Below are 6,318 nucleotides of genomic sequence, written 5' to 3' on the forward strand. Positions count from 1 at the left end.
AAACAGATGAGGCACAAAAATATTGTGCTCCACATGGAGGTTTGAGTGGCTACCATGATGTATGGGTCTTATCCACACCGTCCATTTTTATATCATTCTAGGGATAAACTCTAAAATAAATCAAATCGAAGACTCAAGTGGACCACACCACAGGAAGCAGCAGTAAAAATGATTCTCACCGTTGAAACTTTTCTAGGGCCCACCTTGATGTTTATTTTCCATCCAACATATTCATAAACTTACGTAGATCTGGATGAAGAGAAAACACAAATATCAGCTCCATCCAAAACTTCTGTGGTCCCCACGAAGTTTTCAAGGGTAAGAGTTTAATCCCCATTGTGTAGTCCACTTAACCATTGGATCTGCCTCATTTTTTTGCTTCTACCCTAAAATGATACGAATAAAAAAAAAAAAGGATGGACGGTGTAGATAATACGAAAAAAAAAAAAAGAATGGACGGTGTAGATAAGATCCATACATCGAGGTGGCCACTCAAAGCTCCTGCCCGTTCACAGCTGGAGACGGGAGGGGGTAGGACGCAATCCGCGTCCGTTACATGCGCGGCTTCGGTGGATCCCCGGATCCACCGAGGTGTGTGGGATCCCTGACTGTGGGGCCCATCTTGATGGATGTGCCTTATATCCATGCCGTCCATCCGCTTTTAAAACTCATTTCAGCACATTTTCCAAAAAATAAAGTAGATCTAAATCTCAGGTCGCCCATAATAAAGTAAACAGTGGTAATCAATCGTTAAAATCTTCTCGTTGGTCTCTTCATCCAGGTCTTTGTAACCTTATCAATAGGTTAGATGGAAAATAAACATCTGGTGGCCCCCATGAAGTTTTTATCGTTGAGGATTCAATCAAGACTGTTTCCTGTGGTATGGTTCACCTAAGTGTTGGATCTGTTTCATTTTTGAGATCATGCCTTAAAATGAGCTGTTAAAATGGATGGACGGTGTGGATGTAAGGAAAATATATCACAGTGGACCCCACATGGTCTATCCAAACTGTGCCCAATCTTACCTTTGTAATAGATTAGGTTTTCAATGGCTGTGCCTGGGGTAGTCCCAGCCTGGATTTTGAACTGTTTCAGGCCGGCCCGTCGGGCTGGCCCTGTTCAAAATTATAATTTCTGTACGACTAAGCCCGGCCCATTCACAACCCTTATAATAGATTGAACAATCCAATTTCAAAAAATACACTTAAGGCAATCTTATATCCACGTACACAGCATTTGTCACGATAACTCTTCTTCTTCTTCTTTTTCTTTTTTATTTATTTTTATTTTTATTTTTATTTCATTTATTATTAATAAATACCCACACACTCACACTAGTGTAGGATTTCACCACAATGGCTACTTGAACTCATGACTTCGTGTTGAAACTCTTGTGAGTGTACCATCTAGGCATGAGTAAAGACTCCATTTGCCACATAAGCATGGTGCCACAAGTAAAACTGCTAATACTGTTCAGTGTCACGTTCGAGCATTGAGTGACACATGTCATATGTGCTAATACTCAGGTGTACCACATGTACCATCATACATTTTCAAGAAATTGACCTGTGCTATTATAGTACACTGTTATAGGTAAAATTGAACCAACCAAACACCTGGAATAAAACGGGAAGATCAAGGGATACACCCCAACATGAAGGGTCGGATATCAGCTCGGCCTCGAGTGTTGTTCATGACTTCAGCGACCAGCCCAAGTAGTGGTCATGTGTACCGACCTCAGCCACCGAACTAATATTTCACAATGCGACCAATGACCTTGGAGGTCGGCTTCGTATGGCAACTCCGAGGGACGACCTTGACCGTCAGCCTCGAGGACTAGCTTCTACCACGGACCTTGACCTCAGAAGTTAGCCTTGCCCAACGACCTTAGCTTCAGAATAGATGTAAGGATCATCTATGTATACAGATGGGATTACCTATCGAGATCTCAACCGAGAATCACAATGAAAAAGACTTGATACGTACAGGAACAGATTCCTTCTATGATATGCATCTATCTAGCAAATTCATTGCCACATACATAATTGGTCTCAAGGGGTTATAAATATATACCCTTGTTAAAGAGAAAGGTACGTACAACCAGTGTTTAAATTATCGGCAATATTATCGAATTATCGCCGATAATTTCGGTATCGCTGGAGTTGCAACATCGAAACTCCCTTTTTTCGTTTCTCTTCCTAATATCGCTAATTTTTCGGCGATTTTATCGATTTTTTATGAAAAGTCTAGTTGTTAGCAAGAAATCGTTGTATCTACTTGCCTTGTCACGGGATACCTGTAGCAAACAAACCATTTTCAACGATAAAAGGACCAATAACATTAGGGCGTTGCATAAATACACAAAATATCCCAAAAAATGGGGAAAAATGGAGAAATTGTGGATTCCATACCTGTAAAAGAAGAGGGTCAATCGTAAAAGAGGATATGTGAACGGAAATTGCAGTGGGCCAATCGATCGATCGGTGTACCATAAGTGTCATCCAATCTCTACTTTCCACTTTTTTTCCTCGAATATGTCAAAATTTTCAAACTTATAGATGATTTCGGCGAAGAATCTGTTGAAGATTAGGGATTTGGAGAGATTTTCTTTCAGAAATTTAGAGTTTTGAGGGTTCCCTTCCAAACCCTCTTCCATTTCAAAAATGGCCTCTCAATGGGTTTTTACGGGAGTAGATTTGCATGGTGTGCGGGTGTGAACTTCAGTGGCATGTGGACGCCACCAAGTTCTGTGGACCCCACCATGATGTATGTGTTATATCCACATGGTCCATCAATTAGCGAGATCATTTTAGGTTGTGAACCCAAAAATGAGGCAGATCCAAAGCTCGGGTGGACCACACCGCCAAGGCAGTGGGGACAATGATTCTTACCGTTGAAACTTTCCTAGGGGTTTTGGCCCACACTGATGTTTATTTGTCGTCCAAGTTGTTCATAAGATCACACGAAGATGGATAAAGGTAAAATACAAAAATGACATGGATCCAAAACTTTTCTGGCCCCTAATGATTTTTCAATGGTAGGCATGTTCAATTCACATTGTTTTCTGTGGTGTGGTCCATTTGAGCATTGGATATGCTTCATCTTTGGGATCAAGCCTTAAAATTATCTTGTAAAATGGATGGATGGGGTGGATAAAATACATAAATCACAATGGGCCCCTCACAGTTGACTCAGTACGATAAGCATACTGATTTATATGGTGCGCACAAGTGACTTGTTTGGATCCGTGAATTGATGGGTCTGTGTTCTGTGGAGCCATCATAATAATAAATATTTTATCAATCTTGGCCATTTATTTTGATAGATAATTTTAAGGCATGAGTCCAAAATGAGACAGATCTACATCTCAAGTGGACCACACTAAGGGAAACAGTGGTGATTAAATGCCCAGCATTAAAAACTTCATAGGGCCATTGTAATGTTTTTTTTTTTTTTTGCCATCCAACCTCTTGATCAGGTCACACAAATCTTAATGAAGCGAAAACACGGTTTAGATTATGTTAGATTTTGCCACATGTACCATTTTCAAATGCTAGGTACCAAGTGTCATCAGCCAACCAGAGTATCAAATACCTTCCTTTTATGAAACAAAAGCCGATTAGTTGTTACCAGGTGACAGCTTAGTAGGTGTTACCCTTACCATGTGGGGCCCAAATTGATGAATGTTTTCCACATCCATGCTGCCCATCTGTTTTTTTCAGCTCATCCAGGGACCTTATCCAAAAACTTGAGATGATCCAAATCTATGGTGGACCACACCATTGGAAAAAGTAGTGAATGGCTATTAAAAGCTTTTTGTAGGCCATGAAAGTTTTGGATCAAGCTAATATTTGTATATTCATTTCATCCAGGTTGAGCTAATCAACGGGTTAGATGGCAAAAAAGCATTACAGATCTGCTTTACATTAGGCCTTGGGAAGTTTTTAATGGTTACCCTTCAATCATCACTCTTTCTTGTGGTGTGGTTCACATGAGATTTGTATACACTTAATTTTTGGATCCATGTCCTAAAATGGGCTGTAAAAATGGATGGACGGAGTGGATATACAATATATAACCAAGGTGAGCCCTACAGTAAGGGTAACACCCATTAAGTTGTTGCCTAGGTAACACCTAATCCGCGCCCTTATGAAACTGGGTGCAGATTGCGAGTGACCCCTGTGTGGGGTCATAGAGATATACGTCACAAATCCACTCTTTCCATTTGTTTTGAAAGATCAGATTAAGACAAAATTCTGAAAATTAGGCATACCACACGAAACATGGGGATTGAACATCTAGCAATGGCAAAAGTTTTGTATCAGGATGGTATTTGTTCCTACAATTTGTGTGACTGGTAATAATTGTACTAATGGTATGGATGGCATATGAACATCATATGGTTAGCTACGGCCTATAGGAAGATTTCAACGCATTGTTGTTCCCACTGTTTTGTTGGTATGGCCCACCACTAGCATTGTGGATTTGCCTGACTTTTAGAATATTGTCCTATTGTGGCCTTTCAAAACAAATGGTAGGAGTGGATTTGTGACGTACATCTCTATCATGCAAAAACTATATGGATTGGATAATCAAATCCATCCTTGATTTGGCATCATTGAGTTCATTTATTTTTACGTGTCTTAATTACTTTATGCCAACTACATGTGTAAAATATAAACTCATTTTGGTTGCTATTAAAGTGATTTTTTTATGGCATCGCATACTTTTTGGGTCCTATTAAATGAAAACTTATTGTGGAATGTATTCTTTTCGCAATTTTTTATTCCTAAATATGTAAATATGTGTATTTAGGCATGTCTTGAAGTTTCACTGAAAAATTCTATCGTTTTCTCCATATTTCCCTCTTTTTTCCCACATTTCTGATTATCAGCGATAACGATATTATATCTTTATCTCTGGCTAGCGAAACTTGTAGCGATATAGATAACTCGAACACTGCGCATAACAACCCCGATTCTTATACACCCATTGTGTGCCTACCCTAACTTAAGCATCAAAGGGCCCCCTGATACAACCAGTGTGCCCAGTGTCACTTCATTTTGTAAGTATGCTACGGGCTAGTGGGGACAACCAAATTGTAACATCAATATACACCACATGACCATAAACATCCAAATGAACCCCTAGGAATTGTTTGATTTTTATTTACCATAATAAATACAAATAAATAGGTAATAATGACTTTTTCTAACTATTCATTTTACCGAAATAATTTCATGAGGGACTTTATTCATGGCTTAGTGGTAAACTCACAAGAGTTTCAACCCAAGGTCACGGGTTCCAGTAGCATTGATTTAAATTTGTAGGCCCCACTGTGATGTATGGGTTCGAGTAGTATTGATTTAAATTTGTAAGCCCCACTGTAATGTATTGACTTATTTATGTCATTATCTATACACTTAGGAAAATAGTGATTCCTTTTCAACCTGTACACGAGGTCACATAATCATAGATAAAGGGAAAACAAAAATATTAGCCAGATTCAAAACTTCTTTGGGGAGTGTCCAATTCTCACTATTTTCCCCACTGTCCAATTCTCACTATTTCCTATGGTGTGGGCAACTTGAGCTTTGGATCTGTTTCATTTTTTGGCTCATGCCCTAAAATGATCCGGCAGAAAGGATGGATGGTGTGGATAAGACAAACATTATGATGGGCCCCACATTTTTAAAGTTTTTCTCCTGTATTAAAGAGGGTGCCTGTCAATGTTACCTTAGGAAGCCAACCGAAATTATAGAAGTAAAAGAATTACAATTGGAATTAAAAAATCAAACAGGCCTAAGTTAAAAAATGGGCCATTATGCCAGACGGTGCTATTGCCTCCAAAAAATAAAAATGGCAGTGAGTCTTCCAACATATCCATTGCATGGTTGTTTCATAATCCACACTCTCCAATTGGCTGGCCCAATTGTGGGTGGACCATAACCTAACGCTTGTGTAAGGCCTACGTAAGCTGTGGGGCCCACCGTGATGTTTGTGTTATATCCACTCCAGCTTATTTTAGAACATGACCAGTTTGGGCACTACCCCCACCAGAACCTAGCTAGATACGGTGGGTCCTGTTAGGGGATCTGTGGGGCCCGCAGTTATGTATGTGTTTTAACCACACCTTCCATCCATTTTGACGGATCATTTTAGGGCATGAGCCAAAAATGAGGCTGATTGAAGGCTCAAAGTGGACCACACCGGAAGAAGCAGTGGGGATTGATCGAGCTAATATTTATGTGGGCCTAGGAAGTTTTCAACGATAGGAAATCAATCCCTACTGCTGCTTCCTGTGGTGTGTTCGACTTG

The sequence above is a fragment of the Magnolia sinica genome, chromosome 7 (assembly GCF_029962835.1).
Source record: "Magnolia sinica isolate HGM2019 chromosome 7, MsV1, whole genome shotgun sequence".
NCBI classification, from domain to species: domain Eukaryota; kingdom Viridiplantae; phylum Streptophyta; class Magnoliopsida; order Magnoliales; family Magnoliaceae; genus Magnolia; species Magnolia sinica.